The sequence below is a fragment of the Tursiops truncatus genome, chromosome 4, assembly GCF_011762595.2.
Source record: "Tursiops truncatus isolate mTurTru1 chromosome 4, mTurTru1.mat.Y, whole genome shotgun sequence".
Classification (NCBI taxonomy): domain Eukaryota; kingdom Metazoa; phylum Chordata; class Mammalia; order Artiodactyla; family Delphinidae; genus Tursiops; species Tursiops truncatus.
Window position 1 is genome coordinate 91,103,544 of NC_047037.1, and position 18,940 is coordinate 91,122,483.

The 18,940-nt window shown below is 37.5% G+C and overlaps 1 long non-coding RNA gene across 5 annotated transcripts in view; it reads left to right on the forward strand.

Moving 5' to 3' along the window:
- The first annotated feature begins 589 nt into the window (after positions 1-589).
- The window catches only part of LOC141278593 (uncharacterized), a 148,153-nt gene continuing 129,802 nt past the window's right edge, over positions 590-18,940 (forward strand). Inside the window, exons 1-2 of one of the 5 annotated variants that reach the window (XR_012331539.1) lie at positions 590-8,969; positions 9,664-9,817. This is a non-coding gene — a long non-coding RNA (uncharacterized lncRNA). The remainder of the gene's footprint in view (positions 8,970-9,663; positions 9,818-18,940) is intronic. The other 4 variants (XR_012331537.1, XR_012331540.1, XR_012331536.1 and 1 more) reach the window with 4 other exon arrangements.

Here is an 18,940-nt window from a genome sequence, read left to right on the forward strand (position 1 = left end):
TTCCTGGCATACAACCCAGCCACAATTATTTAATCTTTATTTTCTCTAAGTTGATCCCTTTGTGTATTCTTTATGAAGTAGAATAAGAGTGTTGATTTTTCCTTTTAAATGTTATGAAAATATTTACTTTAACCACACTGGAAACATGTTTTGAACCCTAAAGGGAGTCCTTCATTTAAAATAGGGGAAAGGGAAATTTCACTCAACTCTGTGGTTCTCAAACAGACCATTAGACTTTCCTTCTGTCAGTAATTATGTTCCTCAGTCAAAATAAGAGACTGTTCTGCCTTGCCTTAAGAAACAATAGAAATAGAACCTGTTCACTCTTAAAAATCTAAATCACGCGTTTAGTGTTGACTGGTTAGGACATTGACTTGGACTGTTGAGAATAATACACGACATGCTCACAGGTTCACCGTCTGCATGATCCTAAATAGAATATTCCCATTAGCTGAGCTCTGTGTAGCTATAGGACAGGAAATATATCTAGTGCTCTTTTCAGAGAAGCAGGGGAAACATTTTCCCTAAAAACACAGAGTAAATCAAAGACAGGGCCTAATATGGAAAGATTATTTCTTTTCCTCTAGTTTAAATACAGTATAATGTTTCTATCCCTGTATGTAAAACAAAGGGGCACCCTAAAGAGATCTGAAAAATAAATGTTTATGTTACTTTATTCATCCTGTTTTCGTACCTTCTTTTTCAGTAGGAGGAATAAATAGGCAGTTCACTTGTTCTTTTTTTTTTTTTTTTTTTTGAGGTACGTGGGCCTCTCACCGCTGTGGCCTCTCCCGTTGCGGAGCACAGGCTCCGGACACGCAGGCTTAGCGGCCACGGCTCACGGGCCCAGCCGCTCCGTGGCATGTGGGATCTTCCCGGACTGGGGCACGAACCCGTGTCCCCTGCATCGGCAGGCGGACTTTCAACCACTGTGCCACCAGGGAAGCCCCACCAGGTACTTTTAATTTTATTGTTGTTGTTGTTCATTTGTTTGTTTTGGTTTGTTTTACTCAATATTTCTTCTTAGTAATTTTGTATAGCATTTGCATTATTTCAAGAACTGCCCTTCTCCCACTCATGTGGTTTTGGTAGGTGTATTAATTCCCTAGGGCTGCCATAACAAAGTACCACAGACGGGCTAAAAAAAATTTTTTTTTCCTGTCACAGTTCAGGAGGCCAGAAATCAAGAATTAAGGGGTCACGGTGTTGGTTCATTCCTGGGGGCTCAGAGAAAGAACCTATTCCATGCCTTTCTCCTAAAGCCCAGTAGTTGCTGACAGTCCTTGGCTTGTGGATACATCACAGTCTCTGCCTCCATCATCACATGGTGTCCTCCCTGTGTGTCTTCACATTGTCTTTCCTTTACGCATGTCTGTCTCTTTGTCTCGTCTCTTCTCTTCTCATAAAGACACCGATCACATTGTATTAAGGGCCTACCCTACTTCAGAATGGCCTTATCTTAATTAATTACATCTGGAATGATCCTATTTCCAAATAAGGTCACATTCTGAGGCTCCAGGAAGACATGAATTCTTGGGAGCCACCATTCAATCCAGTATGGTGGGATGATCAACCACATTATTCAACCTTTTGATTACAGAATTAGCCAGTCAGACTCTTTGGGGATTTTATATATGAAAACTGGTAGAGAGGATTTCTCTCGTTCTTCTTGGATCACCACAGAGAGACGATGTAAGCCTGAAACCTTTTTCAACAGTGTTTTTAAGAGGCTAATATAAAGAGAAAAACAGAACTGAAAGATGTGAGGAAGGGAGAGTACGGGGATGGGGAGGGGAAAGAAAGATCTGGAATTCCAGATACTCAGAGCAGAAAAAATAAATCCTTTTATTTGTTTATCTATGAGGATGTTTCTGCTACTGAAAATTGTTGTTTATTTGTCTATTTTAATGGAGAGAATTTTCCATAGAGCCAAGCACACTCTATTATATGGCAATTTTGAATCTTAGAGAGAAGGCAAGTGAGAGAGGGAGAAATGTGTGTGAGTTGAAAAATATATTAAATGTACCTATTGTTTATATAATACAAACTTTATAAAGTTAAGATTGACAGTTTTAATCATGGTGGCTATTTCCAGTTTTTTATTCTTCAAACAGCCTAAATGTGTACCAATGATGGAATAATTAAATAAATTAATGTGATTTATATTCTGAATATTATGCTGCAATTAAAATTGTGGGGCAGGGCTTCCCTCGTGGCGCAGTGGTTGAGAGTCCGCCTGCCGATGCAGGGGACACGGGTTCGTGCCCCGGTCCGGGAAGATCCCACATGCCATGGAGCGGCTGGGCCCGTGAGCCATGGCCGCTGAGCCTGCGCGCCCGGAGCCTGTGCTCCGCAACAGGAGAGGCCACAACAGTGAGAGGCCCGCGTACCGCAAAAAAAAAAAAAAAAAAAAAAAAAAAATTGTGGGGCAGATCTCTATGTACTTATATGGAAAGGGCTCTATCATTATGTTAAAAAATAAGTCATGGAACAAGATGTATATTTTGCTCTCATTTATGAGAACTGTGCATGCATGCACTTGCACACCTACAAATGCACACTTGAAAATGTGTACTGGAAAGATAGTTATAAAACTGTTAATACTTACAGCTGGGAAATGTGGGGATGGAGAATTGGGGGCAAAGATAAAAGAGGATTTCTAATTTTATCATTCTATGTATTTATTCTCTCTTCATATTTCTACATATATTCATTTAATACTTCCTTTATTAAAATCAAACAGGTCAATGACACAAAAGGAAATACTCTTCTTATATAGGTTGTGTTTTCCTTCACTTCCATATGCTCCTATAGTTGTAGAGACGTTGCCCTTTCAAAAGCATATATGGGTGTCACACGCATAAGTACCTTTAAGGAACAAGAAGGTATCAGCAGTGAATAAAGAGTGCTGAGCTGAGACTCTTTGAAGTGGACAGGACTCCTGAAGTGGACAGGAGAGCGTGTTCTCTATCTAAAGTGGGTAAGTGTTCCTTAGCTGCAGGCTGTTGCTGACATGGCGCCACTGTAACCGAGCATTGTGAATCTTTATACGTATTTCTTGATGCACATTTGCCAGTCTGTAGGATAAATTCCTAGAAGTTGTACTGCTGGGTCAAAATAAATGCACATTTTGGAATCTGATTGATAACAGCTAAACAGAAGTCAATCGTTATTACTGTTTTAACATTACTAAATGCTAAAGGCTTTCCTCTGATATCTGGGTAAAGTGTAGATCTGGTTAGATCTTGGTGAGGGCTCCCTAAATATGATGTGGCATTTTTATGTAATAAGACAATTGGCTTTGGTTATGTTCTCCCTAAGTGCAAATATAAACTGTTTAGTGTCAAAAAATAAAGAAGAATGGCACCCGCTGCTCCCTTCATGTCCCCCGCACACATCAAAGGGAGTAGAGCTGTCTGTGAAAAGTAGATCAGACATCTTTCACTTATGATGAAGACAACAGTAGAGAAGACAAAGCGGATCTTCATAGCAACAAATCAGATGCCTCGAGGAGAGCCAAGTGGAACAGAAACGGCCCTGTGCCAAAAATCTGAAGAGGCAGGAAGTGCCTTGGGATGTGCTCCAGCTGCAGCGGAAATGTGAGGAGCCTCAAATGGTTAAAAGCAAATAGTCTGCCAAGAAGAGACTTGTGTATTGCAGGATGTGTCGCTACAAAGAATTTCTCCAGCTCTTTGTTGTTAAGTTATTTAATACTGTGCATATCAATTTTCTTTTTACTGAATTTTACTGCATGAGATGGGGGAAAGGCTGTGGTAGACAGATATTGATTTCACCTGTTCTGCTGATGCTGCATCATCTCGTCTTGCCTGTAACATCCCCATGAAAACACCATTGAAGGGTCAATGAGCTGTAAAATGATTACTTTTATCCTACAAAATAATATTTCACTAATGACTATAGTTAGAAATTCATACAGTATTTCAAGGGCATAGATTTATTATGAGACATGATCTTTGCACTTAGGCAAGGCCTATACTTTTATTAAAGACAAATTTCATCCAAAGGGCAAATATAAACAGAGATTAATGGATTCGTCAGTTTAAAATTTATACACTGAGGAAAGGGGCAAATAACATTACTCTCACTGAAGAGTCTATATTCGATAAAGTGAGTATCGGTATATTGTGACCTTAACTGAAAATGATCAGTGGTGAAATCTAGAATAGTCATAACAATAGCTTTTATTTGTGAAGTATCTGCAATTCAAAAAGCACTTTCACAAACCCTTACTTGCAATTTATGCCGATTAGCAACCTTGTGAGTTTTCCAAAATAGGTGTTAAATTTGATTCATCAATGTTACCTCAAGTCCCTTTGTAAAAAGGTCAGAGTATAAAATTCAATAAGCAATTCTGAGATTAGAAAACTGAGAGGTTAAGTATATTACCCAAGGTCATACGAGTTCGTAATAGAGCAAGGCTTAAACTTCTGCAGAGCTCAAGGGCAGAACTACTGACGTCCTACTTGCTTTTATCTTCTGTCTTCAGAGAGTGTGTTCTTTATTGTGAGCGTTTTCTCCTGCTCACTCTGTCAATAATGGGTATCATGAGTTCAGAGCCACTTTTTACAATAAGAAATGTTTCCTCATACAGAACTACTTACTATACTCAGTGTCATTTGCCATTAGCTGTGCTGTTTGGCTCCATTGAAGGAAAATTATTTTCAAGTTGAAAAGGTAAAATATATATGAAAAGGTACAATAGAGCCCAAATACAGGTGAAGAGAGAAAATAAAAGAATAGCTATTGGCTTTTAATGAGCTGATACCGGTTAAGGCCAGGGAAATTTGGTGTGGTGAAAAGAGCATAGGTTGTTTATCCAGCTTGGGTTTGAAATCTGGCTTTTCCATTTCTTGCTGTGTGAAATATGATCAAGATAGTTCTTAGCTACTTTGAGCCTCAGTATCTTCAATGATAAAGTGGGAGTGGTAATAGCTATGTCATGGGATATTTCTTAAGACCTAAAATAATGCATGTAAAGTGATTGTACTTCATGGGTATTTCATATATTATAGCTATATAACTAATATAGTATGATATCAACTTGCTGAATTGACTTAGATACCATGTGATTTGCAGAATACATTCTAATTAATAAATGATTTATCAGAACTTTGGGGGAAATAAGTGAGTATTAAGGCTTAGTATTCACTAAAATCAAATCTTAATGTATTAATCTCACTTCCTTTATAAAGGGTGATACTAGATCAGGGATCAGCCATGTAAAGCCTACAGGCCAAACCTGGCCTGCAGCCCGTTGTTGTATGCCCTGAGAACCAAGGTTTTTACATTTTTAAATGGTTGAAAGAAAATCGAAAAAGTATATTTCATACCCTGTGAAAATTATATGAAATTCAAATTTCAATGTCCATAAATAAAAGTTAATTAAAATAGGGTTACATTTATTTATTTGCATTATGTCTAAGGTAGCTTTCCCATCCGGTGATAGGGTTAACTAGTTGCAATAGAGATCACATGACCTGCAAAGCCTGAAATATTTACTATCAGGCTCTTCACAGAAAATGTCTAGACCCCTGCACCAGAATATTAGGTCAGAGAAATACCCCAGACACAGTATAACTGTACTTCAGAAAATGTTTAACAAAGCTACCTGAGAAAGGCAGCTAACACTTAATAAATAAACATAAGTACTTTCCCTCTATATTCTGGACATATCCCTGGGAGGTAGCTGCCTGTTATGATTATATTTCCCATGTTCCTTTCTTCTTGGTGTGGCCATGTGACAAGTTTTTGCCAATGAAATGTGACTGAAAATAACATGTACCCTTTCCAGGAGAGAGGTTTTAGGAAGCAGGAGTTCTTTCTCTTATGCATTTTACCCAGCTGACCCTAGGGGATGGCAGAGCCACAAAATGTAAGGAGCCTGGGTCCCTTGATTGGATGTGGAATGGAGTCACCCGCCTACCAGAAATACCGGTTTTAGATTTTTTTGAGTAAGAAAAAAGAAGTTCTCTTGTATTATCACTGAAATTTGGGGAGTTTGTTTTATTAGTGTTTCTCTAACTCACTCTTAAGGTGTCCTTTTGAAAAAGATAAAGCAGTGTTGTATGAATAACATACTTAAATGGATTTAGAGATGAACAACTGGGCTCAAACAGGATTAATCAATTGAGGCCATCATGGGTGGAAGAGGCATAGTACCACAGAGGTCTTCTGTCCTTGATCTCATCCTAGTAATTAGTTTCATGAGACAAAACTAGCAATTTTAAATGTTTTAAGGCTGCCTTTAGAAGAGTTCTTTTGGATTTTTTTTTTTTTTTTTCTGAAAAGTTCCAGTGGATAGGGTGATTGGGACAAATAATAGTGAGACAGATTTTAGCTCAGCATAAAGAAGAATTAAAAATAAAATAGAGATAGCTGCCCAAACAGTTACCTTGCAATGTACTGTGCTCTCTACAAAGTGTTGAAGTAACTGATAAAGAGTCATCACTAAATCTGGCAAAGAAAATTCTGTAATAATACAGGAATTTAATTACTCTATAAGATTAATAATTACTCTAATTCCTCCTAACTTTCAATTCTTTAATTTCATCATTAAATGTTTTCTTGTTTTAATCATGCACTTACCATTTAGTTTCAAGAAATTTAAAGTCAAGGAAATGAAAATGCAATTCGGCCACTTCGGTTTTCCATAAATTGACTATATGCACAGGTTTTAAATATACAATTTAAGGACTCTTGATTGTTATTCATTTTGTCGTTCAGTAGATAAAGTACACTTAGGAATAGGAAGATAAGTAGGAAGATTGATGTATTTGTTAGGATGTATCCATCTGCAAGTAAGATAATATCAACTAACAGGGGCTTCAATAATATAAGTATTTAATCATTTCACATAAAGGAAGTTTATACCTATCTGAGACCATGTGAACTAAGAGATCAAAGTCACCATAATATGCATTAAGATATATTAGTAATTAGGTAATAAAACATATTAACATCATGTACCTTCTGATACACTGAGAAGGGCTCATCACTTCTTTGTTTTTCTGGCCCAAAATGTATAGTCTAATCATATGAAAACATCAGATAAACCCAAATTGTGGGACATTCTACAAGTTAACTAGTAGTCTTCCAAAGTGTGAAGGTTATAAAAAACAAGGCAAGACTGAGAAGTTGCCACAGACTGAAAGAAGCTAAGAGACATAATAACTAAATTCAGTGTGACAACTTGCAATGGATCCTGAAACAGAAAAAACGAACAATTGCAGAAAAACTGGAAAAACCCAGATAAAAGCTACAGTATAGTTAATAGTATTATACCAATATTAATTCTTAGTTTGGGTAACTTTATTATGGGTATTCAAGATGTTTACATGGGGGGAGCTGGGTGAAAGTTATATGGGAACTCTTTGCTATTTTTGTAACTTTTCTCTAAGTTTAAAATTATTTCAAAAGAAAAAATTGCTGGAGTTGGTAGTTCCAGATGCAGTGTGGTAACTCAAGAACATCATCGGGTACTTAAGATTTGTTTCTACTTTTCTATCTGTGATCTTCTGTGTTCCCTTCTTTTCTCTAGGCTTATCTGAATGCTAGATATTCTCCCCTGCACCTCAGGTCAACATAGTTCCTTCCTGTTCTGTTCCTGGGCAAGATGCCTTCTATGGATGATACCAACTGGACTTCCCTGCCCTCTGGCTTCTGGTTGACTAATGCCAGCAGCTGATCTAAGTACAAGAAGACTGGGAGGTCAGAGTTTTTATTCCCCTGGGTCTTTCCATTTTAGGCTAAGGTTTGTAAGACCTGAGTTCCTCCACCTGTGTTCCTGATGACAGCTCCCGTAGGGCACCTCTCCCCTAAGGCTATAGTTACAACCTTCTACAACACTCCCTCCCCTTGCATCTTCAAGTCCACTAATGATAATGGCTACCCTCCCCTTCTCTTTCACATACATATATAGTGTGACCTCCACAATAGCCAGAGAGATCTTTGCAAATGTAACAGATCATGAACTCTCCCACTAAGAACTCTCCCAGTTCAGTCAGAGGAAAAACCCTGGTGTCCACAATGGCCTATACTGTCCTATGAGATCTTCCTTCCACTTCTTTCCTCTCCTAACTTCTCTCTTCCTTAGGCACTGTCAGCCACACTGGGTTCCCTGCTGCTGCTGAAACATACCAAGTGTGCTCTCCTCTCAGGGTCTTTGTTTTTCTTTCCTCTATCTGGAACTTTCTTCCACCAGATACCTTCCTGACATGTTTCCTCACTTCCTTCCTTCCTCACTTCCTTCCTAGTATCCTTCAGCTCAAATGCCAGCCTTCCTTAATCACCCTAAATAAAACAAAATAAAATTCCTTCCTTATCATACCATCAGCACTCCTTATTCCATTTTTTTCTTTATTCTTTTTCCATAGAACTTACTACTTAGGAATATATGTGTTTTTCTCTACATATACTGCATATGCCTATATACATGTGTGTATATACACACATACATCCTGTTTCTCTCATTAGAATATGTCCTCTTTAATGCCATAGATTTTATTCAGTATTATATCCCCAGTGCCTAGAATGGTGCCTGGTACATAGGAGGTATTCCATAAGTGTTTCTGAAATAAATGAATGTATGAATATGAATTGAATGTAAATCTGGACAAATGCTTTTTAAAGGTTATTTTCAGGCTTCCCTGGTGGTTCAGTGGTTAAGAATCCGCCTACCAATTCAGGGGACATGGGTTAGAGCCCTGCTCCCAGAAGATCCCACATGCCGCCGAGCAAGTGAGCTCGTGTGCCACAACTACTGAGCCTGCACTCTAGTCTGTGAGCCACAACTGCTGAGCCCGTGTGCCACAACTACTGAGGCCCGTGCACCCTGGAGCCCGTGCTCCGCAACAAAAGCCACCACAACGAGAGAGCTCTGGACTGCAACAAAGAGTAGCCACAACTAGAGAAAGCCCACGTGCAGCAACGGAGACCCAACATGGCCAAAAGTAAGTAAATAAAATAAATAAATTTATTTTTAAAATAAATAAAAAATAAAGGTTATTTTCCTCCTGGGATTTGGGGAGGTGTCTTCATGTGAAGGAAGCAGAGAGAATTTGAACAAAATGACTTCACTGCCCACTGAAGAAGCTCTCCAGAAAAAGTAAAGGCACTGCTTACCGAGTATTTTCTCAGCATTCCTCTCACAGAGCCAACCTGAATGGAGACTTCCATAGGCAGTCAGAGACAGTTTTATGGATACAGTAAATAAATTTGTATTGCTAAGTAAGCCAAACTGTAAGCAGGAATGCTTCATGATGCTCTTCTAGATACACCAGGAGTGAAATTTCCCCATACTTCATGTCAACCACAGGACTTCACACTTGACTGAGGACCTATTAAAACAATTATCAGGTCATTAACAAGGGCCTTTACGACTAGTTTTGAAACCATATTAGTGAGAAAAATTTGCTTTGATGGGTGTATTAGCCCAGAGGGTGGCCTGGATTGGGACAATTTCTAGCTTTAAGGCCCTGTTCTGTGGCTTCTTATCTCTATTCCTCTGATTCCTGAGGACACTCACACAGGTAAGTAGAAGGACTGTTTCAAATTTCATTAAAACCCCATACAGTTTTGCCTGAACAAGTGGAAGACTGTGCTAGAATGCCTTGGGTTCTGAGTATCCACATTCTGACCATTCAGGGAGGCCACGGGAATAGGAGGAACTGAAAGAAGTACAGTCCCTTTCTTGTACTCTAGAAGATCCAAGGACAAGATTCAATTGGAATTCCTGCCCCATCCTTTAAAAACTTTTTATGGCAATTACCACCACCTGAATCTTGGGCACAGTTTTCAGGTTGGTGCAATTTACCTTTCCTTAACTAACTTCGTTCTGCTTACTTCTCTCACAGCTTGGGGCTTTCTCTTCTCTCACCTCCAATACCCCAATGTTCATTCTCCATGTGGTCTGTGGCTGTCCTAAAGCTCCACAGAGACAGCGCACACTCCCCTGTCCTCCCACGATGCCACACAGTGCTTCTAAATCTCCCCTGGAGGCAAAACTTCTATCCCTTCTCTTCTAACTTGGTATAGAGGACATACATTCATATTCTGGTCATAATCATTTATACAGACTGTAAGTTATTAATAAACCTAACCAATGAAATAAGTATTTGTGCTTTTAAGAGAAGCCTAGGGACTTCCCTAGCAGTCCAGTGGTTAAGACCCCATGCTTCCACTGCAGGGGATGCAGGTTGGATTCCTGGTGGAGAACTAAGATCCTGCCTGCTGCCCTGCTGGAATGGCAAAAAAAAAAAAAAAAAAGAGAAGCCTAACACAAATGAGTTAAATGTTGTGTAACTTGTTAGCTCTGAGGAAAAGAGTACTGTTTTTTATTTCACTGAGGAAGAAATTAACACAATAATACAGAGACTGGTTAGGAAGGTCTTGATTCTCTCTAAATTTATGACTAAATGAAAATCTTAGCAAAACCATTATTACCAGATGTGCATCTCCCTGCCTCCCCTCCCCACAAGGTGGGATTTTTTATAAATAGGCCTAACATGTAGAGATACAGAGATGAATGTGCATGCCAAAGGGGTTGACTATGATGTAGCTGAGATCTGACAGCTAGACCAGGTGGCCATTCTAAGTGGGTGTTCTAACCCTTTACCACTTTCCACAGGACATTCTGTGACAACTTTATTACTCATCTGAGACACTGAGGCGGAGTATCTTCTTACTCATTTATGGAAACATTAAACACTTAGCCAATGTGATTTCTAAACAAAGAGATTTTTAAGCAGAGGGTGCATAGATATTACATATTTTCTCTTATTGCAGACACCAAGCCTATCTCAGAAAAGAGAAAGCAATTACATAGAACTTCACTTAATAAGCAATAGTCGAAGTCTGTTGCTGATATGGAGACTCAGGCCCCATTTGGGGATTCTTCATCGTCTCTTACAAAATAAGTAACAAGTATATGTTTGATTAGGAAAGTCTCCCTCTTTTTTTCACATCAGTTTTACTGCTAACCCATCCCCTCCCACAGAAAATAATTGAGTAGAAAGCAGATCTTGATATTCTACTCATAGAGTCTGGCTGTAATCAATTGCAACTCTTATGGGAAGTAATATTGCTGTCGTGTTTTGTTCCATTTCTTTTTTAGACTACCTAAGAGATGTATTTCAATACTTTGAAAAATACTGTTTATTTAAGGCTGTTTAAAGTCTTAATACCGTTCAAAGCAAATTATTAATGATAGCAAAACAACCATTGAACTCTTAACTTTGATAATTGTTTACAGTAACCAAACAATGAAATTCTATTATTTTCTGTTAAGAATGTTGCAAAGTTTGAGAATCTAATTTTTTTCCCCAGATATAGACACAAGGTGATGTGCTAAGTTCCTTCTAGTACATATTTTTCTTTGTTGTCTTTCAAAAAATATAATTATTTAACAGATTAATTTTTTTCTCATGTGATAAAATAGGCTGTGTTAATTATCTGGTGCTGTGTAAAAAATTAGCTCATAATTTAATGGCTTAAAACAAGAATAAACATTTCTTCTCTCATAGTTTTTGTGGGTCAGGAATTTGGGAGCAGCTTAGATAGGTGATTCTGTTTGGGGGTCTCTCTTACTAAAGCTGCAATCAAAGTGTTGGCTTGGACTGTAGTCATCTGAATGCTTAACTGGGCAATGGGCAAGGAAGACTTCAATCCAAGATACCTGACTCTCATAGCTGGCAAGTCAGTGCTGGTTGTTTACAGGAAGACTTAATTCTTCCTGCATGGACCTGTCCATTGGATGCCTTGAGAAACCTCCTTATTGCCCTTACTCAGAACAAATGGCCCAAGAGAGAATAAGGCAGAAGTGACCCTGTATTTCATGACTTAAACTTGGAAGTCACACCCTTGCTCTGCCATAGTCTCTTGGTCACAAAGTCTGACACAATGTGGGAAGGACTACACTAGGGAATGAATACTAGGAAGCAAAGAGCATTGGGAACTAACCTGGAGGCTGGTTGCCATATAGCAATAAACTGGAACAGTGGCTAGCACAGAGTAGACACCCAAAAAATATTATTTGATGATTTTTTTTTAATAAAGTGAGAAAATGAGAGGCAGAAATTGGAATGTCCAAAAGGACTGACAGTGCTTGAATAAGCACTAGCTTGTCTACCATGTTCTGTAAACAAAAAAGAAAATTTTATTCTAAATTACTCATATAGGACATTATTTTTTCTTTGTAATAAATATTCTTAAAATGAACAGTTGTGAATGGAATAATAATTCAAATAAGTCTCTTAGGATGTTCAAATGTTACAATTTTGTAGTTTCCTCATCTAAAAATGTTTGACAATATTTAAGCAGAGGATGGCTGAAATTAAAATAGTTTTTAAATGGTTATCATAAATTCTTTTGAAAATTATCTACAAATTAGGCTCTACGTTGTTTTAATACCTTTCTATAAGGAGTACAGGGAAAATAATGTGCATAAAATTAACAATCCTGATTATTCCACTGTAGTATATATACATCTCCCTAATTTCATCTTTTTAAAATAAAAATGAATAATATTTTTAAAATCTTAAATGTGACTAAACCTTTTAAATCAAAGATATATGTCTTTCTTCACTTAATCACTCCCTTCCCAAAAGATCAATGGACTTCTCTACTAGAAAAGGGGAAATGATTTTTGAAACCAACTCTCTTCATTGTTTCCCCTTCAAGTCCTTTTATCCTTGGAATTAAGAAAGGTAAAAGTTCTTGTTAGAATTCATTGATTCAAATAAGACATTGGCTTGAAATTTTTGAAAATTTTCTGAGAAGTAAACAGTTCTCAAGACACTAAGAACTTGGGACTTCCCTGGTGGCACAGTGGTTAAGAATCTGCCTGTCAATGCAGGACACATGGGTCCGAGCCCTGGTCCGGGACGATCCCACATGCCGCAGAGCAACAAGCCGGTGCGCCACAACTACTGAGCCTGCACTCTAGAGCCTGTGAGCCACAACTACTGAAGCCCGTGCACCTACAGCCCGTGCTCCACAACAAGAGAGGCCACCACAATGAGAAGCCCACACACCGCAACGAAGAGTAGACCTCACTTGCCACAAATAAAGACCTCACGCAGCAACAAAGACCCAACACAGCCAAAAATAAAAATAAATTAATTAATTTTTTAAAAAAAAGACAATAAGAACCAACTTTCTTCTTTTGAAAATTAAGCATAATTACTTCACTTAGAGGATTATTTCACAATTCAGTAGATTCACTTCCAGGAAAATTGTCTTGGTGTTAAGCCTAGTTTGGTTTTCTTTTTCTTCTTTACATTAGACTTACTTACAGTAGCTCTCTTTTACTATGTGAGGCACCCTACAGGGAATGGGGATGCTTTGCAAATTAAACACTATTTGAAAATTCAACATGGAAATAAAGGCCTTTATACTGGAAATTATGTTTAGCCTCTGTTACTTTCGTTTCTGTCAATGGTGGTGGTCAATTTCAGCATATTCATGTTGACTATGAATTTGGCGCTAAGAAGCCTCTAATATTGCAAGGGTTTTGTGAGAGTGTTTATATATATGGATTAGTAGTGTTGTACTGTTCTATTTCATGTTACACTGGGTAATTTTTTTCTGTTCCTCTCTGTGTTTTGTCAGCATTCTGAGATAGTCATCTAGTAACTAGACTCTTCTCTGCTCTTCTGATTCTTTTGATCTCTCTTCATAAATCATTCTCTCCAGCCCCGTAAGGCTCTTATTTCTCACCTGAACTCATTCCAGATTTGTTTGTTTCTTTTAAAATTGTTTTGTTTTAACTAAGTGGTGGCCAGCCTTGAATGTACTCTTTCAGAGCTTCATTGGAAAGGAAATGTGTATATTTTTGGCTGCTTGCCTGGTCAATAGAGACACAAATACATAAACATAGATATTGATCTACATATAGATAGATATAGATATCCAAAGGAGAAGCAGTATATAATATAGTAGAATGAGCAAAGGACTACAAACTAGGAAGCCTGGTTCTAGGTCTAGCTGTTATACTGGCTTGCTATGTATAATTGAGGAAATCAGCTCATCACTCTCGTCTCCCTGTCTTCATTTATTCATCCCAAAAGCACACATTATGTATACACATCATGTATACACAGCATGTATAGGATAAGCTAGGTCTCTGCCTTCTTGGAACTTAAATTCTAGTGAGGACTGACAATTATAAACAAGTCAGCAAAAATTTTAGAATCTTTAGATTTGAAAATTGATTTTAATGAATAAATATAGTAATTTGTTGGGAAATGACAGGGTTAAGAAAGGGGACTGTATTTAAATAGATGGGCAGGAAAACCCTCTCTGAGAAGGAATTATTTGGGCAAGAAGGACCCAGGTATGGGAAGAATCAGGGAAGAGCAGGAAAAACAGACAAAAATTTGTAATTTTAGGTGTTTTTATTGTTTCAGATTATAATTTTATTTATATAACTACATCGCTGGCAAGGTCATAGTTTACAAAAAATTTTGTAGGCAAATTTTCTAATTTTCTTATCCCTACATCTCTGTGGGAAAGATATAGATGTTATCCACATCCTTAGGCCTAAAAATATGACCTAAAAAATTAAGAGAATATTCTGGAATTAAAAAATTGCTGCCCTTAACTCAAAATAATGATTTTGATAATGACATTTGTTAAGAAGTATTCAAATGTGTATAGAGTGTGATTTGGATAATAAAGCCTCAAGATTATTCTGGGTCCCAGTTCAGTCTGGAGGCTTAACCCCTTACCCCTAAACAAAGCCAAAACCTCAGAAGAACCACAGGATAAATCTTCCTTCATGTCTTTCCATAGAGAGATACCTGGTCTAATCAGATTTCTCAGACTCACCCTCCATGTTAAAGACCTCAGCGTAATTCTAAACACAATCCTAGGGAAACAAACTTGGGCAGTTTCTGCAAGAAAGTGAGCATAGACACTCTTAGCCATACTCCAGTTATCCTAGGGAACTGGTTCTGGTTCATCTGACTGCATTGTGTTTTAAAGGTGCCCAGTTTAGCAACACACCTTCTGGAAACTTGGTAAGATTGTTTCTTAGTTATATCTTCAAAATGAGGATATTGAACTAAATAAATTCTAAAATCTACTTGAGCTCAAAATTCTAAATTCTTAAATCCTTCCAGAACAGCACCTATAATGATAAAATATTAGAGGTGCAAAGGGTCTTGGAGACTATATGGCCCAGTATTTTTCAAATTATAATCCAAAGAAATCCCTCAGAAGTCACAGTAATTAGGGAAGTGAAAGATTAAAAAAAAAAGAAAACCTGCATTTCATACCTCCCAACTCATGGAATCCTCCCAATGATGAAACTCCTGATTTGGTCAGTTGTATACTGTATACTCTGCTTCCTTCCCTGAAGATACAAAGTTTTAATCAACATTGTGAAAATGACTATACTACCCAAAGCAATCTACAGATTCAATGCAATCCCTATCAAACTACCACTGGCATTTTTCACAGAACTAGAACAAAAAATTTCACAATGTGTATGGAAACACAAAAGACCCTGAATAGTCAAAGCAATCTTGAGAAAGAAAAATGGAGCTGGAGGAATCAGGCTCCTGGACTTCAGACTATACTACAGTAATCAAGAGAGTATGGTACTGGTACAAAGACAGAAATATAGATCAATGGAACAGGATAGAAAGACCAGAGGTAAACACACACATGGTCACCTTATTTTTGATAAAGGAGGCAAGAATATACAATGGAGAAAAGACAGCCTCTGCGATAAGTGGTGCTGGGAAAACTGGACAGCTACATGTAAAAGAATGAAATTAGAACACTCCCTAGCACCATACACAAAAATAAACTCAAAATGGATTAAAGACCTAAATGTAAGGCCAGACACTATCAAACTCTTAGAGGAAAACATAGGCAGAACACTCTATGACATAAATCACAGCAAGATCCTTTTTGACCCACCTCCTAGAGAAATAGAAATAAAAATAAACAAATGGGACCTAATGAAACTGAAAAGCTTTTGCACAGCAAAGGAAACCATAAACAAGACCAAAAGACAACCCTTAGAATGGGAGAAAATATTTGCAAATGAAGCAACTGACAAAGGATTAATCTCCAAAATTCACAAGCAGCTCATGTAGCTCAATATCAAAAAAACAAATAACCAAATCCAAAAATGGGCAGAAAATCTAAATAAACATTTCTCCAAAGAAGATATACAGATTGCCAACAAAGACATGAAAGGATGCTCAACATCACTAATCATTAGAGAAATGCAAATCAAAACTACAATGAGATATCATCTCACACCGGTCAGAATGGCTATCATCAAAAAATCTACAAACAATAAATGCTGGAGAGGTTGTGGAGAAAAGGAAGCCCTCTTGCACTGCTGGTGGTAATATGAATTGATACAGCCACTATGGAGAACAGTATGAAGGTTCCTTAAAAAGCTAAAAATAGAACTGCCTTACAACCCAGCAATCCCACTACTGGGCATATACCCTGAGAAAACCATAATTCAAAAAGAGTCATGTACCACAATGTTTATTGCAGCTTTATTTACAATAGCCAGGATGTGGAAGCAACCTAAGTGTCCGTTTACAGATGAATGGATAAAGAAGATGTGGCACGTATATACAATGGAATATTACTCAGCCATAAAAAAACGAAATTGCGTTATTTGTAGTGAGGTGGATGGACCTAGAGTCTGTCATACAGAGTGAAGTAAGAAAGAGAAAAACAAATACCATATGCTAACACATATATATGGAATCTAAAAAAAAAAGGTCCTGAAGAACCTAGGGGCAGGACAGGAATAAAGATGCAGATGTAGAGAATGGACTTGAGGACACGGGGAGGGAGAAGGGTAAGCTGGGGCGAAGTGAGAAAGTGGCATGGACATATATACAGTACCAAATGTAAAATAGCTAGCTAGTGGGAAGCAGCCACATAGCACAGGGAGATCAGCTCGGTGCTTTGTGACCACCTAGAGGGGTGGGATAGGGAGGGTGGGACAGAGACGCAAGAAGGAGGAGACATGGGGATATATGTATACATATAGCTTATTCACTTTGTTATAGAGCAGAAACTAACACAACAATGTAAAAAATTATACTCCAATAAAGATGTTAAAATAAATAAATCAATCAAACAAGTAATTTAGTCCAACACCTTACTCACAGATGAAGAAACTAAGTCCCAGAAATCTAAGTAGCTTGCCCAAGATGACACAGCTACTGGCTGGCAGAATATGAACAGTAGTTCAAAACTGATAACTTATTTTTCTCAGAATTGTGTTTAAAGCAATTTTAACCTCACTGGGTTTAGTTTGCTAAACGTACAAGCTATTTTTCCTTCCCAGTATGTTATTTTCTAGTGCTGGAAAATCCTGAGAAGAAAAGGATGAGAAAGAGATCTGTATGTTTAAGAGTGTACTCTAGCTATTAAGAGATGAAGTAAAGGATTTGTTATTCTAAATTCTAAGAATTAATTTTAAAACTGCTTCTCAACTGTTCATTTCATTTTACTGTATAATGAACAAGTGGTTAACATATACTACCAGAGTGGTTCAGAGTTCAGATCTACTGCAAATCTGTACTCTAAAGAACAAATTGGGAAAACAAAATAAAACATAATATACAAAACACTACACTAAAGCCATAAAATACACACTACATTGATTATTCTTTTCCTTCCAGTTTAGGAGGCCTTGTGAAGATTGTACCTGACTTTCAGGATGAGAAATATTACACCCCCAAAATTTTACCACTTGGTTAAGGGTCAAGGGAAAAAGCAAAACTTAACTTTGATATTTTGTTTGTGAGTGGAAAAAATATATACTAGTTTTCTTCACAGAAAACTGTAATTTAACATTCAAAAAAGACAAACATTATTTCTACTTTACTTAGGAAGATTCTTAAACTTTGTTTCAAAATATTCACATACAAGCACACAGAGCAGGCTTTGAAATCTTCTGAAGCCTTGGGCAGATGAAACTAATATTTTATACAAATACCAGTTGCCTTCATTGTTCTTTTCTTCTTTGTAATTTTTTTCCCATTTTTAAGCAAATATTGGGACATCTGGAACACTAGTGTTTTTATTAGAATTCTGACAGTATACCAGAAAAAGCCTGAAAATTCATAAAATGTCTCTAGAAAATACATAAAATATGTCACTGGTTTAAGAACAGATTCTTTTGCCAGGCTGAAAACTTATTTTTTATGTTGAAAAAGTAATTATAAAATCATTTGAATTCACAAATTCACAGAAAATATTTTTAAACTATTTTTTTTTTTTTTTTGGTAAAGAATTTAGGTTTATGATACCCAATGCTGCCAAATAAGCTTTTGTTCTTGGGCTTAGCTTTGGCAGATTCCCTTGGTACTACTCATGTTCCCTAGACAACTAGATAATGAAAAAATGTATATTGAAGTTCATATGACACAGAAGAGGCTAGCCTGGGAAATGAACTTTTTCTCACTTGTTCAGCAGTTATTCCTCTGAGATGGAAGCATCTGGCCTAACTGATTAAAGCTGCCTCACCTGCCTGGAGGCCATTTATAATCCACTTTCTAATCTAAATCCAGGAATTTCCCTGCTGTGGATAATCATAGACTCTCTCGTGTGAAGACTCAGTGTGCCTCTGCTTGAGAAGAGAGCGAACTCTGAGTTTTACAAAATCCCACTGTTTGCCTTAGAAATCTCAATAAGGGCCCTCCATGCTCCAGGCACTGTGACCGAGGATGGAACTGGGGCTATGCCTTGAGGCCTGACACTCTACAGAGTGTACGGAACAAGCCATGTAAGAAAATACATTGCCATAAATCCAAATGAAGGTGTTCCTTAAAAGTCTCACGTATATCAGGCTGCTGTTCCTCTTACTTACAGTAAGTACATAAAAAGTTATGCTCCTCAGCTTGGTATCAGGTACTGGGCTGAAAGTGGATAAACTTGT